Genomic DNA, 20449 nt, shown 5'->3' on the forward strand with positions numbered 1-20449 from the left:
ATATAACGAGGAGCCAATTTCAACGAAGCCACAAATGGCTTCCCAGCCCAATCAAAATTCTCTATTCACAACAACCGAGGTGCACAATAGCGACATAGGCAACAACGGAGTTTTGGGGCTTCCATCTGGGACCGCAACAATGAAGGCTCAAAGGAGCGCCGAGAAAACTTTCAACATTCTTATCGTTGGGATGGGAAAGAGGGACGGCGATGAGCATGGCCCACATTGCCGCTCATGTGCTACCTAGCGGGGATGGAGAGAAGACAAAAATCGGCCGCCTTACAAATGACCCAAGGCCATCGTTTGGGAAAACCAGACAAAGCAACTCGATTACCAACACACCTTTCACACGGAAAGAAAACCTGTCACCGGTATCTTCTGGAGGGGCACGAGGGGGACCAAGACGAGCCAAGGAGCGACACCACAAAAACCCATACAGCGCCAAGAACTTGGAGCGCAGAAGGGGAATTGTTCACGTATGCCTCCCAGGACGAGCATGGCCAACATTACCTCTCATGCGCTACCGAGTGGGGATGGAGAGATGATGAAAATCGGACACCCTACAAACGACCCAGGGCCATCATTAAGGCAAACCCGAAAACACAACTCGATTACCAACCCACCTTTCACACGGAAAGAAAACCTGTCGATGGTATCATCTAGAGGGGCACAAGGGGACCAAGACGAGCCAGGGAGCCAAACCACAATAGCCCCTACAGCTCCAAGAACTTGGAGAGCGGAAGGGGAATTGTTCACATATGCCTCCCAGGACGAGCATGGACAACATTACCGCTCATGCGCTACAGAGTGGGGATGGAGAGAAGATGAAAATCAGCCACCCTACAAATGACCCAAGGCCATTGTTCAGGCAAACATGAAAATACAACTCGATTACCAACCCACCTTTCACACGGAAAGAAAACCTATCGCTGGTATCATCGGGAGGGGCACGAGGGGACCAAGATGAGCCAGGGAGCCACACCACAACAGCCCCTACAGCTCTAAGAACTTGGAGAGCGGAAGGGGAATTGTTCACATATGCCTCCCAGGCCGAGCCTGGCCAACATTACCACTCATGCGCTAACGAGTGGGGATGGAGAGAAGATGAAAAGTGACCACCCTACAAATGACCCAAGGCCATCGTTCAGGCAAACCCAAAAACACAACTCGATTACCATCCCACCTTTCACACGGAAAGAAAATCTATTGCTGGTATCATCTAGAGGGGCACGCGAGGACCAGGGTGAAAACTTGATTACCAACCCACCTTTCACACGGAAAGAAAACCTGCCGCTGGTATCATCTGGAGGGGGATGAGGGGACCAGGACGAGCCAGGGAGCCACACCACAACATCCCCTACAGCTCCAAGAACTTGGAGAGCGGAAGGGGAATTGTTCACATATGCCTCCAAGGACGACCATGGCCAACATTACCGCTCATGTGCTACCGAGTGGGGATGGAGAGAAGATGAAAATTGGAAGCCCTACAAATGACCCAAGGCCATCGTTCAGGAAAACCCAAAAACACAACTTGATTACCAACCCACCTTTCACACGGAAAGAAAACCTCTTGCTGGTATCATCTCGAGGGGCACGCGGGGACCAAGACGACAACTCGATTACAAACCCACCCTTTCACACGGAAAGAAAACATGTCGCTAGTATCATCTGGAGGGGGACGAGGGGACCAGGATGAGCCAGGGAGCCACACCACAACAACCCATATAACTCCAAGAACTTGGAGAGCGGAAGGGGAATTGTTCACATATGCCTCCTAGGACGAGCATGGCCAACATTACCGCTCATGCACTACCGAGTGGGGATGGAGAGAAGATGAAAACCGGAAGCTCTACAAATGACCCAAGGCCATTGTTCAAGCAAACCCAAAAACACAACTCGATTACCAACCCACCTTTCACATGGAAATAAAACCAGTCGTTGGTATCATCTGGAGGGGCACGCGGGGACCAGGATGAGCCAGGGAGCCACACCACAATAGCCCATATAGCTCCAAGAACTTGGAGAGCAGAAGGGGAATTGTTCACATATGCCTCCCAAGACGAGCATGGCCAACATTACCGCTCATGCGCTACCGAGTGGGGATGGAGAGAAGATGAAAATTGGCAACCCTACAAACGACCCAAGGCCATCGTTCAGGCACACGCGAAAACACAACTCAATTACCAACCCACATTTCACACAGAAAGAAAACCTGTCGCTGGTATCATATGGAGGGGCACGAGGGGGACCAGGACGAGCCAGGGAGCCACACCACAATAGCCCATACAGCTCCAAGAACTTGGAGAGCAGAAGGGGAATTGTTCACATATGCCTCCCAAGACGAGCGTGGCCAACACTACCGCTCATGCGCTACTGAGTGGGGATGGAGAGAAGATGAAAATTGGCCACCCTACAAACGACCCAAGGCCATCGTTCAGGCAAACTCGAAAACACAACTCAATTACCAACCCACCTTTCACACGGAAAGAAAAATTGTCGCTCAGATGATCTGGAATTTGCATGGGCCCCCGCACGACCGAAACGAAGCGACAAAGGAGAGCCGGGCAAACGAGCAGCACGGACATGCACAAAGCCAACCTTGGGTCACAACTTAGCATTTTTGATACGGGCTCGTTGGCCCGTGTGCACCCTCGCTTGAACAAATTTGCATGGGCGCCCCGCACAACTGAAACAAAGCGACAAGGGAGAGCTGGGCAAACGAGCTGCATGAACGTGCACAAAGCTGACCTCGGGTCACAACTTAGCATTTTTTGATACGGGCTCGTTCACCCGGGTGCGCCCTCGCTCAAACGAGTTCACAAGTACGCCCTCACATGACCCACCCGAACGACCGAAATGAAGCGACAAGGGAGAGCTGGGCAAACGAGCTGCACGAACGTGCCCAAAGCCAACCTCGGGTCACAACTTAGCATATTTGATATGGGCTCATTCTCCCAGGCGCGCCCTCACCCGAACGACCCGCCGGAACGAGTTCACAGGGACACCCTCAACCGACCCGCACAAACGATCTTGCATGGGCGCCCGAACGACCGAAACGAAGCGACAAGGGAGAGTCGGGCAAACGAGCTGCACGAATGTGCACAAAGCCAACCTTGGGTCACAACTTAGCATTTTTGATACGGGCTCGTTTGCCCAGGCGCGCCCTCGCCTGAACGAGTTCACATGGGCGCCCTCAAACGACCCACCCGAACGATCTTGCATGGGCGCCCGAACCATCGAAACGAAGTGACAAGGGAGAGCCGGGCAAACGAGCTGAACGAACGTGAAAAAAGCCAACCTCGGGTCACAACTTAGCATTTTTGGTACAGGCTTGTTCGCCCGGGTGTGCCCTCGCTCGAACGACTCGCCCGAACGAGTTCACACAGGCGCCCTCAAATGACCCACCCGAACGATTTTGCATGGGTGCCCGATCGACCAAAATGAAGCGACAAGGGAGAGCCTGGCAAACAAACGAAGCGACAAGGGAGAGCCGGGAAAACGATCTGCACGAACGTGCACAAAGCCAACCTGGGGTCACAACTTAGCATTTTTGATACGGGCTCTGTTACACAGAAAATTGTCACCGTTTGTCACCGTCCCTATTACCCCCCACCCACACACTGGAGGACTCATTATGGGACCTGTGAGAAGTGACATGACCTGAAACCACTTGCATCATATTCCTCTAAGTATGAGCTTCATTTGCCCTGAAGACATCTCCTGCAAAATATCCATGAAAACAACTCTTTTTGCATTAGCGCGGGTCCACAGTTCACTGCCCGCGCCAATGAGGGAAATCCTCTAAAAAGGGCGCGCCGTTGGCGCTCTGTCTTAGATTTGCACTCGCGCCAACCGAATTGAGTAAAGTTTTTAACCAACAAGCTTTAGAAGGTTCTCTTCAACCCATTCACCAACTGAATCTATGTGTCCCGAGGATAGTTTTGATCTTGTGGCGACCTCGTTAAAATACGAAACAAGGGTTATGAGGATAGTTCTTTTACTGTGTCAACCTCATTAAAAAATGAAACAACTCCTTTTCAAAATCGGGTCTTTGATTAAGATCTCGTAAAATACAAGTCGAGTCTTTCATAGATCTCGAGAGTGAACCTTCATTCCATCCACTTTGTTGAATGCAATGAAGCTTGGGGGGCATGTACCTCGTTTTGCGTCATTATGCCTGGGGGCATGTGAACTCATAACAAGCATAGTTTTTCGTTTCAAGCTTGTGTAAACATGAAACCGAATCCAAGCAAATTTCTCCATGGTTCAAGCTTGTGTAAAAATGAACCCATACCTGATTTACATCTCGTGATTGCAATTTTTATCCGCTGAATTCTGCTAGATGAGCCTTGGTTGTTTTCATTCCATCGCCGCCATCTCTTTGGCCGATCATATGCTTTCACTTGGTTGTTTTTCCTTTCCTGAGGAAACGCAATGATGAGTGGTTTTATTAGCCAGCCTCTTGACCATTATATGTTTTGAGCAGTTCCATCATTGCCGGAACTAGTTGCTACTTTTTATACCACTCGTTCCTCTAGGACGAGTCTCCTTTAAGCTCTTTTCTGACTCGTAAAATATGAAAAGATTGCCGAGTATTTTCCCTTTTTGACTCGTTAAAGAGACTAAAAATGGAAGTCTACTTTTAGCTATTTTTTGACCGTCTAAATATGAAAAGATTGCCGAGTTATTCCTCTTGACTCGTTAAACGTAAATAAGAGGTGATCGTCTTTAAAACCTTTTCTGACCATGTAAAAACGAAAAGATTGTCGTACCCTTGTCGTTTCAGGTTCGTTAATGGTTACGAAACGACGTGATGTTGATCGCTTTTTTACTTTTTCAGGTCAATGTCACTACATATGAAAAGTACTCCTCGATCGTAATGATCGGGCGGTTCTTTCGAGCATTGTTTTATACTTTTTCGAGCTCGCGAGACACAACTTTACGAAAAAGGACACCCCTGGAGTTTTCTTTTCTGTTGTCTTTTCAAACTCTCTAAACATGAAAAGATGTTGATTTCTTCCTTTGTCAGGCTCGTTAAAACCTAATGACATCAGATCCCATCGGAATGACGTCTCACAAGCATATGCTATCCCCATCAAGCTTGTTGATAAAAATAACTGGGGTACTCACCAGCAATGGTGGGGAAAATGGAACCACAATTATTGTCGTGTCGGCAGTATGTCACTCTTGAACATGGCACTTATTTGCATTCGTGTCTGGGTGGGGAAATCTCATCTTGTTTTTACACTTACCTCCGTGGGTTTGGGTGATCCTATTTGACCTCTCATCTGATCATTGCCTTGTCACCATGACCTCTGCTCATTTGATGTCAAATAATGCCAAGTCCACTATCGTGCCGCCGATATGTTCAAGAGAAGTTGACCTCTGCAAAATTACAACCCTCCTCTGATACCTCACATAACTTTGATTCACCACAACATCCTTCCTCTGTCTCGTGTCACTGATGTGGGAAACACTATGGCCCAACTTTGATCAAGGCCACTTCCTGTCGACTTCAGCTCATTATCCAGGAAGCTGATCTAGAGACACCCTTTCGGTGCCTTGGAGCCTGCATGCCTCAATGGTAGGTTCCTTGTGTTTGACGAGAGGTTTTCATCATTGGCCTTCAATCGAATGATTCTACGGGTGTTCGACGCCAGCTCACTTATTCGCACACCGTAGATTGTACCTATAGTACCTTGAGGGCCATTGTCATTATTGGTGGTACCTCTCGCGTCTGTTAACAACTTTCACTATTGGCTGGTAATCAGACGATGTTCATGCATGTTCAACTTCAACTCCTGTATTCACATGCTTGGACTTGTACTTTTTTCGGGTCGAGATGGAGCGTAAGACCCTGGATTTTGTCTATTGGAATCCAGGTTGAGATTTGTGGATTTACATGACTCATTCACTAGATGGCTGTGACCATGCTTGGGTCTTTATATCAATCCTCACTGGATGGCTACGCCCATACCTTGGATCTAGATTATTATGTACTCTGCTATGGATGGCTGCGCCCATACCTTGGATCTAGATTGTTATGTACTCTGCTATGGATGGCTGCACCCATACCACATATATCATGTACTTGAGATATCAGTTGTACTTCTTTACGTAGTTTCTCCGGTGGCCGTGTTCTCAGTCACGCATGTTCTTGTAAAGCATTTCACCCTTCTCTCTCTTGGGCCTCATGCTTTAGGGGACATCTGTTACACAGCAATTTGTCACTGTTTGTCACTGTCCCTATTACCCCCCACCCGCACACTGGAGGACTCATTCCGGGACCTGTGAGAAGTGACATGACCTCAAACCACTTGCATCATATTCCTCTAAGTATGAGCTTCATTTGCCCTGAAGACATCTCCTGCAAAATATCCATGAAAGCAGCTCTTTTTGCATTAACGCGGGTCCACAGTTCACTGCCCGCGCCAATGATGGAAATCCTCTAAAAAGGGCGCGCCGTTGGCGCTCTGTCCCAGAGTCGCACTCGCGCCAACCGAATTGAGTAAAGTTTTTAACTAACAAGCTTCCGAAGGTTCTCTTCAACCCATTCACCAACTGAATCTATGTTGAGCTAGGATGGTTTGGCTTCGAATCTCCATAGAATGGAAAGTAGTTTGCCACCTTTCATGGAAGTTTCCAAGTGATAAAGTCAATCCCATGAATAATGTGGTTGATACTATCTCTTTCTTCTCTATCTATAAAAGCTTGCCTCTATGCCTTCAGCAAGCTAGTTACAGTAGTTCTAGTTCCAGCATAGTGATAAAGAGTTTGAAGTTGCAAGAGCCTTCTTTGCACCCATAAGGCCAAATCTAAGAAAGGAGATTCTTGTCGTCCAAAGAGAGAGAGGCTTGTTCCTCATCCCAACAAGCTTTGCAAGACTTGTGTAGCTGACTACTCAGCCAAAGGAGGATTTGACGTCAGAATAATGGTTGTATTCTTCTTTGTTATATATTAATAATAGATGACTATCATTATGGTTCCACTCTCATTGTCTTATGTCTGATGTTGAGTTATATCTTTTTTGACTGATATAAAGTTGCATCTACTAGATTTAATGCTTGTATTCATGTTGTACTTTGCATGTGTAGGTGTCCAATCACGGAGATCGTGGGGATCGTGACCGGCCGAGGCAAAGGAACGAGAGCAACATCTCTTCTACGAACACTAGCGTTGGAATCCAAGTAGGTTCTCACCATCCACTTTTTATTTGCAATTAGGAACTTGCGTGATAGCATTGCGTGATTGTTGCTAGACCCGGTCTAGGCTAGTAGGGATCGTCTCTGTCCGCAGAGAGGATTTACCTCCACAACAGGCTCGTTCGCCCCGGCGCGCCCTCGCCGAATGAGTTCACACTGGCGCCCTCAAACGACCCGCCCGAACGATTTTGCATGGGTGCCCGAACGACAGAAACGAAGCGACAAGGGAGAGTCAGGCAAATGAGCTGCACGAACATTCACAAAGCCAACCTCGGGTCACAACTTAGCATTTTTTATACGGGCTCGTTTGCAGGGGCGTGCCCTCGTCCGAATGAGTTCACATGGGCGCCCTCAAATGACCCGCCTGAATCACCAAAAAGAAGCGACAAGGGAGAGTCGGGCAAACGAGTTGCACGAACGTGCACAAAGCCAACCTCGGGTCACAACTTAGCATTTTTGATACGGGCTCGTTCGCCTGGGCGCGCCCTCGCCCGAATGACCCGCCCGAACGAGTTCACACAGGTGCCCATAAACAAAACAAAGCGACAAGGGAGAGCTGGGCAAACGAGCTGCACGAACGTGCACAAAGCCAACCTCGGGTCACAACTTAGCATTTTTGATATGGGCTCGTTCGCCGGGCGCGCCCTCGCCCGAACGACCCGCCTGAACGAGTTCACACGAGCGCCCTCAAACGACCCGCCCGAACGATTTTGCATGGGCGCCCGAAACACCAAAACGAAGCGACAACGGAGAGTTGGGCAAAAGAGCTACACGAACATGCACAAAGCCAACCTCGGGTCACAACTTAGCATTTTTGATACGAGCTCATTCACCCGGGCGTGCCCTCGCCCGAACGAGTACACACGGATGCCCTATAACGACCCGCCCGAACGATTTTGCATGGGCGCCCGAACGACCGAAACGAAGCGACAAGGGAGAGTCGGGCAAATGAGTTGCACGAACATACACAAAGCCAACCTCGGGTCACAACTTAGCATTTTTGATACGGGCTTGTTCGCCCGGGCGCGCCCTCACCCGAACAACCCGCCCAAACGAGTTCACACGGGCACCCTCAAACGACCCGCCCGAATGATTTTGCATGGGCGCCCGAATGACCGAAACTAAGCGACAAGGGAGAGCCGAGCAAAGGAGCTGCACGAACGTGCACAAAGCCAACCTCGGGTCACAACTTAACATTTTTTATACAGGCTCGTTCGCCTAGGCGTGCCCTCGCTCGAACGACCCGCCTGAACGAGTTCACACAGACGCCCTCAAACAACCCGCCCGAACGACCGAAACAAAGCGACAAGGGAGAGCCAGGCAAATGAGCTGCACAAACATGCAGAAAGCCAACCTCGAGTCACAACTTAGCATTTTTGATACGGGCTTGTTTTCTCGGGGGCGCCCTCGCCCGAACGACCCGCCGGAACGAGTTCACACGGGTGCCGTCAAACGACCCTCCCGAACGATTTTACATGGGTGCCCGAACGACCGAAATGAACTGACAAGCGAGAATCGGGCAAACGAACTGCACGAACATGCACAAAGACAACCTCGGGTCACAACTTAGCATTTTTGATACGGGCTCGTTCCCCCAGGCATGCCCTCGCCCGAATGACACGCCCGAATGACCCTGTCGAACGAGTTCACACAGGGGGCCCTCAAACGACCCACCCGAACGAGCTCACACGGGCGCCCTCAAACGACCCGCCCGAACGAGTTCACACGGGCGCCCTCAAACGACCCACCCGAACGATTTTGCATGGGCGCCTGAATGACCAAAACGAAGCGACAAGGGAGAGCCGAGTAAACAAGCTGCACGAACGTGCACAAAGCCAACCTGGGGTCACAACTTAGCATTTTTGATACGGGCTGGTTCGCCTGGGCGCGCCCTCGCCCGAACGACCCGCCCGAACGAGTTCACAAGGGCGCCCTCAAATGACCGGCCCAAACGACCCACCCGAACGAGTTCACGCGGGCGGCCTCAATTGACCCGCCCGAACGATTTTGCATGGGCGCCCGAACGACCGAAACGAAGCGACAAGGGAGAGCCGGGCAAACGAGCTGCACAAATGTGCACAAAGCAAACCTCGGGTCACAACTTAGCATTTTTGATACGGGCTCGTTCGCCTGGGCACGCCCTCGCCCGAACGACCTGCCCGAACGAGTTCACACGGGCGCCCTCAAATGACCCGCCCGAACGACACTCCCGAACAAGTTCACACGGGCGCCCTCAAACAACCCGCTCGAACGATTTTGCATGGGCGCCCGAACGACCGAAACGAAGCGACAAGGGAGGGCCGGGCAAACGAGCTACACGAACATGCACAAAGCCAACCTCGGGTCACAACTTAGCATTTTTGATACGGGCTCGTTCGCCCGGGTGCGCCCTTGCCCGAACGACCCGACAGAATGCGTTCACACGGGCGCCCTCAAACGACCCGCCCGAACGACCCTCCCGAACGAGCTCACACAGGCGCCCTCAAACGACCCACCCGAACGATATTGCATGGGCGCCAAAATGACCGAAACGAAGCGACAAGGGAGAGCTGGGCAAACGCGCTACACGAATGTGCAAAAAGCCAACCTCGAGTCACAAATTAGCATTTTTGATACGGGCTTGTTCGCCGGGTGCGCCCTCGCCCGAACGAGTTCACACCACGGGCGCCCTCAAATGACCCTCCCGAACGACCCGCCCGAACGAGTTCACACGAGCGCCCTCAAACGACCCGCCCGAATGATTTTGCATGGGCACCCGAATGACCAAAATGAAGCGACAAGGGAGAGCCGGGAAAACGAGCTGCACGAACGTGCACAAAGCCAACCTCGGGTAATAACTTAGCATTTTTGATACGGGCTGGTTCGCCCGGGCGCGCCCTCGCCCGAACGAGTTCACACGGGCACCCCAAAATGACCGCCCGAACGACCCTCTCAAACGAGTTCACATGGGCGCCCTCAAATGACCCGCCCGAACGATTTTGCATGGGCACCCGAACGACCGAAATGAAGCGACAAGGGAGAGTCGGGCAAACGAGCTGCACGAATGTGCACAAAGCCAACCTCGGGTCACAACTTAGCATTTTTGACACTCCCACCCGGGTGCGCCCTGGCCGAACGACCCGCCCGAATGAGTTCACACGGGCGCCCTCAAACGACCCGCCCGAACGACTTCACACGGGCGCCCTCAAACGACCTACCCGAACGATTTTGCATGGGCGCCCGAACGACCGAAAACGAAGCGACAAGGGAGAGCCAGGCAAACGAGCTACATGAACGTTCACAAAGCCAACCTCGGGTCACAACTTAGCATTTTTGATACGGGTTCCTTTGCCTGAGTGCGCCCCTCGCCCGAACGACCCCCCTGAATGAGTTCACACGGGCACCCTCAAAGGACCCACCCGAATGACCCGCCCGAACGAGTTCACACGGGCGCCCTCAAACGACCCGCCCGAACGATTTTGCATAGGCGGCCGAACGACCAAAACGAAGGGACAAGGGAGAACTGGGAAAACGAGTTGCACGAACGTGCACAAAGCCAACCTCGAGTCACAACTTAGCATTTTTGTTACGGGCTCGTTTGCCTGGGCGCACCCTCGCCCAAACCCCGCCCATGACGACCCGCCCGAACGAGTTCACACGGTGCCCTCAAACGACCTACCCGAACGAGTTCACACGGGCGCCTCAAACGACCTGCACGAACAACCGCCTGAAGGACCCACCCGAACGAGTTCACACGGGCGCCCTCAAACGACCCGCCTGAACGATTTTGCATGGGTGCCCGAACGACCAAAACGAAGCGACAAGGGAGAGCCGGGCAAACGAGCTGCACGAACATGCACAAAGCCAACCTCGTTCACAACTTAGTATTTTTGATACGGTTTCATTCGCTCGGGCGCGCCTCGCCCGAACGACCCGCCCGAACGAGTTCACATGGGCACCCTCAAACGACCGGCCCAAACGATTTTGCATGGGCGCTCGATCGAACGACCGAAACAAAGCGAAAAGGGAGAGTCGGGCAAACGAGCTGCACGAACGTGCACAAAGCCAACCTCGGGTCACAACTTAGCATTTTTGATACGGGATCGTTCGCTCGGGCGCGCCCTCGCCAGAACAACCCGCTCGAACGACCTGCCCGAACGAGTTCACACAAGCACCCTGTAACGACCCGCCCGAACGAGTTCACACGGGCGCCCTCAAATGACCCGCCCGAACGATTTTGCATGGGCGCCCGAACGACTGAAATGAAGCAGTAAGGGAGAGCCAGGCAAACGAGCTGCACGAACATGCACAAAGCCAACCTCGGGTCACAACTTAGCATTTTTGATACGGGCTCGTTCGCCCGGGCGCGCCCTCGCCCGAACAACTCGCCAGAATGAGTTCACATGGGAGCCCTCAAACGACCTGCTCGAACGACCCGCATGAACGAGTTCACACGGGCGCCCTCAAACGACCCACCCGAACGATTTTGCATAGGCGGCCGAATGACTGAAATGAAGCGAGAAGGGAGAGCCGGGAAAACGAGCCGCACGAACATGCACAAAGCCAACCTTGGGTCACAACTTAGCATTTTTGATAGGGGCTCGTTTGCCCGGGCGTGCCCTCGTCCGAACGACCCGCCCGAACGAGTTCACATGGGCGCCCTCAAACGACCCGCCTGAACGACCCACTCGAACGAGTTCACACGAACGCCCTCAAACGACCCGCCCGAATGACCCACTTGAACAACCCGCCCGAACGAGTTCACACGGGCGCCCTCAAACGACCCGCCCGAACGAGTTCACACGGGCGCCCTCAAACGACCCGCCCGAACAAGTTCACACGGGCGCCCTCAAAGACCCGCCTGAATGACCTGCCCAAACGAGTTCACACGGGCGCCCTCAAACGACCCGCCCGAATGAGTTCACACGGGCGCCCTCAAAGACCCGCCTGAATGACCTGCCCGAATGAGTTCACACGGGCGCCCTCAAACGACCCGCCCGAACGATTTTGCATGGGCGCCCGAAGGACCGAAACGAAGTGACAAGGGAGAGCCAGGCAAACGAGCTGCACGAACGTGCACAAAGCCAACCTCGGGTCACAGCTTAGCATTTTTGATACGGGCTCATTCGCACGGGCACGCCCTTGCCCGAACGTTGCCCGAATGAGTTCACACGAGCGCCGTCAAATGACCCGCTCGAACGATTTTGCATGGGCGCCCGAACGACCGAAACGAAGTGACAAGGGAGAGCCAGGCAAACGAGCTGCATGAACGTGCAAAAAGCCAACCTCGGGCCACAACTTAGCATTTTTGATACGGGCTCATTCGCCCGGGCGCGCCCTCACCTGAATGACCCGCTTGAACGAGTTCACACGGGCACCCTCAAATGAGCCGCCCGAACGACCCGCCCGAACGAGTTCACACGGGCGCCCTCAAACGACCCGCCCGAATGACCCACCCGAACGAGTTCACACCGGTGCCCTCAAACGACCCGCCCGAACAAGTTCACACGGATGCCCTCAAAAGACCCGCCTGAACGAGTTTACACGGATGTCGTCGCCCGACCCGCCTGAACGAGTTTGCACGGACGCCCTCGCTCGACCCGCCCGAACGAGTTTGCACGAACGCCCTCGCCTGAACGTCCTGCCCGAACGGGTTTGCACGGACGCCCTTGCCCGACCTGCCCATACGAGTTTGCATGGACGCCCTCGCCCGACCCGCCCGAACGACCCTCCCGAACGACCTCCCGAACGGGTTTGCACGGACGGCCTCGCCCGACCCGCCCGAACGAATTTACATGGCAAACGACTTACCTGAATGAGTGTTTACACGGCAAATGACCTACTCGAACGAGTTTACATGGGCTCCGACACACGACCAAAACGAAGTCACAAGGGAGATCCGGGCAAACAGGCAACACGATCGTGCACAAAGCCCACCCCCGATCACAACTTAGCATTTTTTGTATGGCCACATGTGCTCTGGGCACCGTCACATGACACGACACGACCTAACCCGACCCGACCCGTTTGCACGGGCACCCGCAGACGACACGTCCCGACCCGCCCAAACGAAATTTTGGGGTTTCCGTGGGCACACGACCTAAAAAAAAATTTTGGGTTTCCATGGGCGCACGACCTGAACGAAATTTTGGGGTTTCCATGGGCCCACAACCTGAATGAAATTTTGGGGTTTCCGTGGGCGCACGACCCGAACGAAGGCATGGGGGAGCATCAGGAAAACGGGCCACACGAACGTGTAGAAGACACACGGGCGGTCATGGCTTAGCATTTTTGGCACGACCACGTGTGCCTAGGCACCCACACACGGCACGACATGGCCCAACCGGCCTTGTGTGAGCCGACCCAACCCGCCCGAACGCATTTGCACGGGCACCCACACACGACACGACACGACCCGACCCAAACAAAATTTGGGGTTTCCTTGTATGCACAACCCGAACGAAATTTCAGGTTTCCATGGGTGTGCAACCTGAACGAAGGCACAAGGCAACGTCTGGCAAACGGGCCACACGAACGTGTAGAGGGCACACGGGGGGTCATGACTTAGCATTTTTGGCACTGCCACATGTGCCCGAGCACCCATGCACAGCATGACCCGACCCACCCGAACGAAGGCACGACGGAGCGTCGGGCAAACGGGTCACGCAAACGTGCAGGAGGCACACGGGTGGTCACGCCCTAACATTTTTTGCACGGCCACATGTTCCCAAGCACCCACACATGGCACGGCATGACCCGACCCAACTCGACTCGCCCGAACGCGTTTGCACGGGCACCCACACACGACACGACCTAACCCACCCGAACGGAATTTGGGGTTTCCATGTGTGCACGGCCCGAACGAAATTTGGGGTTTCCATGGGTGCACGACCCGAACGAAGGCCTGAGGAAGCATCTGGCAAACGGGCCGCAAGAATGTGCAAAAGAAACACGGGCGGTGACGACTTGGAATTTTTGGCACGGCCACGTATGTCGGGCACCCACACACGACACGACCCGACCCGCCCTGGGCGAGCCGACTTGAATCGCCCAAACGAAATTTGGGGTTTCCATGGGTGCATGACCCAAAAAAAGAAGGCACACGGGCAGTCATGACTTAGCATTTTTGACACGCCCACGTGTGCCCGCGCACCCTCACACACGGCACGGCACGGGATGACCTGGCCCACCCGAAGGAAATTTGGGGTTTGAACGGGCGCACGACCCGAACGACGGCACGAGGGTAGGAATATCTTTGACTCTAATACATAAATATACTTGGGGTAACATGCCCTTATGGTCTTCAACATTTTCTTTTGACTCTTTATAACACTTTAACATGTGATAGGCCTATTTCAATGAGCAAGAAACTCAATGACAAATATAATATATATATATATATATATATATATATATATATTCTTAAATAAATACAAATATCAAAAGTACATTTATGAAGACCGAACCCAGTTACACTTTCTTCAACACCACCTCTTAACTAGGGAGGTATTCATAAATCATTACAAGGTGTTTGGTTATTTTTCAATCTTGAATAATTCACATAAGGGAAACCGGATTGGAAACCCATCTGTCATAGCATCATATTAGCCAACATTGTTCATAGCAAGGCCTTGACTAACAGCTTTATCTCTCATAAGACCAGAGCACAATGTTGGCGAGGCCAACGTCTTATAAACACCTTGGTCATTGTCTCTAAAGGTACATGCCCACCCAGGTGTTCCCTGAGTATGACCTTCCAAGACAATTCTTGTCTTGGGTTCCCAGCCCTCAAAGAATATCGCTCCTCTTTCCTACTCTTGTCTTGGGTGCCCTACACATCCTCAAAGAGCATCAGATGCCAAATGATTGCCCAATCCTCCCGTTATTTATTTCCAAGTGAAGACAAGAATGTTGTGTCTATCTCTTCCCCTTGATTGGGGAAGACATGCCCAAGTTTCCTCTGACAAGGAACTTGACCAAGCTCCTTTGTAGTTGGGAACTTGTTAGAACTCCCTCTTAGCTAGGGACTTGTCCATTCATCAACAACGTCTTCTTCGTGGGTCCTTTAGCCACTTGATCTCCTTCTTTCCTTCGATGTCATGAAGTCTTTGTTTGAACTTCTTCTTGGCAGGGTACCGCCATCGATCACTTTCCCCCCTGGTTTGTCGTGTCATTTCTCCCTTCGTGGAAAGTGGCCTTCTTGATATATATCAGGTACTTGTTGTCATCTAGCTACTCCTTTGTCGCCTTGTCTATCCTTCATAACACTTATCACATGGATGCTTAGTTGTACTCGCTTGTTCCTGTACTTTGATTTAGTGGCCCTTCATGACTTCATCGTGATATTGCTCTTCATCATGACATATTTGTAGACTTGAATCGGTTATCTGCACCTTACTATCTCCAAGGCCTTCGTAGGTGTCAAGGGTCCTTTATCTTTTTCTTCCTTTGTCAGAGTTATCGTGCCTTCTTTTGAGAGATGTTGAGGAATCTTGTCAAATAGTTATTCTTTGTGACCGCGATGTTCTTAATTTGCTTCTTATTGGATTGATTGACCTTTAATCCACTGTAGCACATGCCTCCAAGCATGTCATTGGCAAAAGAGATCCTTTTATTCTAGAACTTTTCCCATGACCCAATCAATATATATGATGACATGACTTAAACTTTGATGCATACGTACCTCATCTTGATTATGCTTTTATCATCGCGGCTTTATTTAATAGTTCTCCTCGATTGGTGTAGCCTTTCTTGCTTCATCTGCTCTAGCCTGTATATCATCCTCTCTTGAATCCCATAAATGGGACCCCCAATGAGACCTCTACCCCCTTTGAAAGAAGACTTTAAGCAAAGAGGTTGACTTAGTCATAGGAGGATCTTCCGTCTTTTGCTTCTTGTTGTCTTCTTTCATTTCTTGAGTTACATGAGCTTCTTCCCTTTTTCTCTTGTTGTTGCTGTCCTTCTTAAGTTTAGGACAATCCCTTTTGTAGCGTCCATACTCTTGGCATCCAAACCGTTGGACTTTGGGCATGTAGTGGTCCCAACCAATTTGTTACTTTCCTTGGAAATAGACACTAAGGTATACTCAGAAGGGGACATATACTTACTTGATAGAGTTTGAGATGACTTGATGGCTTGCCTTCCTTAGATCTTGATGTTGTTCAAGTTGCTTTCTTCAAATGGACTTGCTCGATGACTTGACTCGTAGTTCCTTTCATTCTTCAAGACGGTGTAGCTTGATGTAGGTCCCTCTTTGATTTGTTCTTCTTGTAGGTGCCTTTATACAATGCGTTTCTTCTTGCTTTGTAGTCTTCCATGATGAATGATAGATGGTAGACCTTCTTTTCCTTGATGTGATTGAGACTTCTTGGCTTGACACTTCAACCTTGCGGATGTTCTTGAGATTCCCTTTCCTTGATGTGCCACCTTAGCTCTGATATCGCAATGAACAATCTGGGGCAATGGGGTTGTTCTGGAGGTAAATACTCTCTGCGACAGAGACGATCCCTACTAGCCCAAGCCGGGTCTAGCAACAATCACACAATGCTACCATGCAAGTTACTAATTGCAAATACAAAGTAGATGGTGAAAACCTACTTGGATTCCAATGCTAGTGTTCGTAGAAGAGATGTCACCCTCGTTCCTTTGCTTTGGCCGGTCATGATCCCCACGATATCCATGATTGGACACCTACACATGCAAATAACAACACGAATACAAGCATAAAATCTAGTAGATGCAATTATATATCAGTCAGAAAAGATATAACTCAACATCAAACATAAGACAATGCGAGTGGAACCATAATGATAGTCATCTATTATTAATAAGTAAAAAAGAAGAATACAACCATTGTTTTGACGTCAAATCCTCCTTTGGCTGGGTAGTGAGCTACACAAGTCTTGCAAAGCTTGTTGGGATGAGGAACAAGCCTCTCTCTCTTTGGGTGACAAGAATCTCCTTACTTAGATTTAGCCTTATGGGTGCAAAGAAGGCTCTTGCAGCTTCAAACTCTCTATCACTATAATAGAACTAGAACTACTATAACTATGACTATGACTATTGTAGCTCTAACTAGCTTGCTCAAGGCATAAAGGCAAGCTTTTATAGATAGAGAGGAAAGAGATAGGATCAACCAAATTATTCATGGGATTGGATTTATCACTTGGAAACTTCCATGAAAGGTGGCAAACCACTTTCCCTTCTATGGAGATTCAAAGCCAAACCATCCTAGCTCAACATAGATTCAGTTGGTGAATGGGTTGAAGAGAACCTTTGGGAGTTTGGTGGTTGAAAACTTTACTCAATTCAGTTGGCACGAGTGCGACTCTGAGACAGAGTGCCAATGGTGCGCCCTTTTTAGAGGATTTCCCTCATTGGCGTGGGAAGTGAACTGTGGACCCGCGCTGATGCAAAAAGAGCTTTTTTCATGGAGATTTTGCAGGAGATGTCTTCAGGGAAAATGAAGCTCATACTAAGAGGAATATAATGCAAGTGGTTTCAGGTCATGTCACTTCTCACAGGTCCCGGAATGAGTCCTCTAGTGTACAGGCGAGGGGTAACAGGGACGGTGACAAACGGTGACAAATTGCTGTGTAACAGGGGTATAGCGGGATTCTTCTAGACTTGATAACAATTTGTGAAGCTCTTTTGCAATTTATCATGTTATCTTAATCTTCTTCTCTTCTTATTAATGCATGTGCGTTTACTTTCATCAAATTGGTGCCAAAAACATAAGAACAAGAACATAGGATGTTGGCTATATGCCAGGGAAAAACCTCTCTCTCTCTCTCAGAGGAAAACCCTTTCATAAGCTTCTTTTTGGTCATTGCGAAGCCCTAGACCCTTGACAATAATATCCCCCAAGCAAAAGTCGAGTCCTTCCTCCTCTCTGCACTTGTATCTTCGGCGCTTCGTTCCCCGACACTCTGTCCTTTTTTCAACTTTTGATAGTCCATGGTGGACTAGCTCTAGAAGAGACTCCAACCTTTGATCCTTAGAGAGATCCTTTACCAATGAAGAAACCTTCATTCTCTTGACCAACCGAGCCTTTTTCTTGATGTGAGGTTGCAGGCTCGATGTACACCAAGTTTACTGTAGCTGGGGCGATTTCCATCGCGACGAGACGTGGAAACCCCAAATTTCCCGCACTTGGGATGCTTTCGACAAGGCGGGACATGGAATCCCCAGGTTCCTTGCAATTTGGCGACCTTTGTCGAGGAGGGACTGGGAGACCCCATGTCACGCTCCTATCCTAGTGGTAGTATTTCAACCACGCATAAGCGGGTGCAGCACCGCCATACTTTTTCCTTTTACCAATACTTGAGTACACGGTCTGCGCCTACTTCAACACTCGGTCAATTTTCCAATAAGTGTTCTTAAAAATGCAGTGAAAATAACTTACCATAAATTTATCTTCTTCAATTATTCTTTCAACCTGTCGTGTCGTGTGGTCGTGCTGCACTGGCCCGCGGCCTGCACGACACAACTCCACACCTAAACTGCGAACCTTTCCGCCTGACTTTCCCTTCCGCGGCGCCCAAACTCTGCCTGTCGGTGCGGTCCATAGTGAGGGCGTATGGCCCGCATGCAGTGGGGCCTGGCTGCCCAGAGAGTAACCCGCCCCGCTCTTCCTGTCCGCACTACCAAGCCCGAACCGCCCTCTGTAATCTACCCGTCGGTGCAGCCCTCTTACCCGCATCCTTCTCTTCCTTCCGTTTTCTCCCAACTCCTTCCTTCGCACTTGTTCTGTGATGTGGAAGTCTGAGTTTGATGTCCCTTCGTCGAACACCATCCTCCTTACTTATATGCATCCTTTCACCCAAGGGCCATGTCTCTTGAGGATAACAAGGGTCGGCTCCATCAACAAGCATGCCTGGCTGACCTGCCACAAAACCTCGATAAACCCCATTCCAACGAATCGCCACGTCCCTTCGTGTGCACCATCGCACCCATGGGTCAGCTCCAACACCTCGCCGATTACACCCGTCACCGCACGTCGAACACCTACCCGCATCCTAACTCGTCCGCACATGGTCACCTCTTTCATCCGGGCACGCAACAAGGGTCGCCCGCGCTCCTTCCGTCGGTGGCTCGCCCATCGTGCAGGTATCAAGGGGCGTGCGCCATCCCTAACACGGCGCGAGCGACATGGGAACCCCGCGTGTCACGCCTCCAGGCCTACAGTACCCTTTGAGCCATACTTGGCGAGGTGCAGCGCCTCCGAACACTTTCTTTTCACCAATACTTATGTTCATGGACTACGCCTAACCATTAGTCTACTTAGTTTGTTTTTCGCAACCAAGTATTATTATGTTTCATTTATGCCAATGAACACCCATACACATTCATTATCATCAGCAATTATACATGAAGAACACAATTGCACAGCGTAAAGGGAGGGGCAACTCCCTAAACAATGAGTCTGCCCGAATACAATATATTATTTAACTCTACAATGTTTATGAGGCTTTACAAGTATACTTGGGAAACACCAAGTTTCATACTTAGCCAATTTTACAAATAGGCAACACCTCCGCGTGCCAACTGAGTTCCTTGCTCGAGCTGGGCGAGAGCACCCTCACGCGAGCTGCTAACCCTACTCGTCGACCGAACCTCGTTTACCACTGCACGACGGACGGGCGACCTCACCCAAGTCACCCAGCGTTTCTTGTTGCACGACGGGCGGGCGACTTACCCGAGTCACCCGAGACACCTCCGCGTTTCTTCTTCCACGACGGGCGGGCGACCTACCTGAGACACCCCGTGTCACACCGAACCCCGGGTGCCTTCCTTACCCACGCCCTCACCCAATAACCGAACCCTATGTATCGTGTGTGCTTTCGCAAGAGCGGGTGCATATATGCCTGTGCCTCTTTTGCAACTTGCTCCACTACTTCGCACTTTTTTCTTGATCACCGAATGCTCATGTTTGAATGTCCATCTTCGAATGAATGCCAAATGCTCCAACGCCTTGCCATATTTATACGAGCGGTTGGGCGAGTCGCTACCCAGGCCGACTCGACCACCGCGTGCCAAAACGCCCTTACACATTGCAAACTTGCCATCCGATTGCTGGTCGGCAAACAATCCTTCGTTCAAGTCGCCCTAACATGTGAGTCGGCCCGTGGGTTAAGCCAAACGCTCCCACGCTATAAACCAACCATCGCTCCACCTCCAATGCGCATTATACTTATGTCCCTTCCCACATTTTGGTTGTAGAGTTCGCACTTTGCACCGACAGGGAGAAACCGAACCGCAGGTCCTTA

At 50.9% G+C, this 20449-nt stretch overlaps 1 pseudogene; it reads left to right on the forward strand.

Moving 5' to 3' along the window:
* The first annotated feature begins 209 nt into the window (after nt 1-209).
* LOC149195311 (uncharacterized) overlaps nt 210-20449 on the forward strand; it is a 23172-nt pseudogene continuing 2932 nt past the window's right edge.

This window comes from Pinus tabuliformis, chromosome 2_2 (genome assembly GCF_031772625.1).
Source record: "Pinus tabuliformis cultivar Carrire ecotype Pingquan chromosome 2_2, CPIR1, whole genome shotgun sequence".
Lineage (NCBI taxonomy): Eukaryota > Viridiplantae > Streptophyta > Pinopsida > Pinales > Pinaceae > Pinus > Pinus tabuliformis.